Below are 1,068 nucleotides of genomic sequence, written 5' to 3' on the forward strand. Positions count from 1 at the left end.
ATTAAATAAATAATATTAACTTTAATGATATGTATCATTCCTATAAAAGATTTGATATCAAGAACTGGCGCCAAGTTAAATCCCACTTCTTTATACCAAGCCAAATTATATAAATAAATAATAAATATTAATCTAATGATATACATTATTTGTACGAACGATTTGATATGAACAACTGTGGCGCCAAGTTAAATTTTACAAAATAAAAAATAAAACTCAAGTGATACTATCTTTATTATTTGCTTAATCCAAATGGTACCATCTTTAATTTTTATGCAATAAAACCTAAGTATACGTATACTTATTAAAGAATCTTCCTATTCCAATCCAAATGGTTTAAATTCCTCTTAAATAAAATTATTATATCACAATTCAAAGACATTTCTTCTTCCAACTAAAGTAGCGGTTATTTAATTCTCCTTCACAAAACATTATACAAAATATTATCACAAAATTGCGTTACCTTGCTCAATTTAAGTGTTACCACAAAAAATTAAAGAATTAACCGTATAAAATGAAAAAATTTAATTTAAATAGACAAATTTTTCTTGTAAAAACACTTGGCGCTGCTAGATCTCGATATATAATAATAACATGGTAATATAGTAGTAAAGCATGAATGTAAATAAGAAGGATAAGAATATAATATTTAGAAAAACAATATAATTAAGAAGCATATTAATAAAAAAAAGTCAGAATCATATTAAAAAATATGAATATTTCGAAAAATGAGAAAAATAAAAACCATCCCCATTGAGAGTTAAAATATCCATCATATATCGTATGTGTATGATTGAGTTATAGAGTCGTGTAAATTATGATGATCGTTGTGAATGCTATTAAGTTTAAATTTAAGAAAAATAAATTTAAATTTGTAAGACACGCATTATGAAAGAGAATTTATTATTACTTTTATTATTACTTTTAGATTATATTACAATTATATTATTATTGTTACTTTTAAATTATATACAATTATCTTTTATTATTTATTTTTAATTTTTTAATTACCATTCGAATTTTAAATTGTTCTTATAATTTTTCTTACTCTATTTAGCAGCGCCAAGT

The sequence above is a fragment of the Trachymyrmex cornetzi genome, unplaced genomic scaffold, assembly GCF_001594075.2.
Source record: "Trachymyrmex cornetzi isolate Tcor2-1 unplaced genomic scaffold, Tcor1.1 scaffold1076, whole genome shotgun sequence".
Lineage (NCBI taxonomy): Eukaryota > Metazoa > Arthropoda > Insecta > Hymenoptera > Formicidae > Trachymyrmex > Trachymyrmex cornetzi.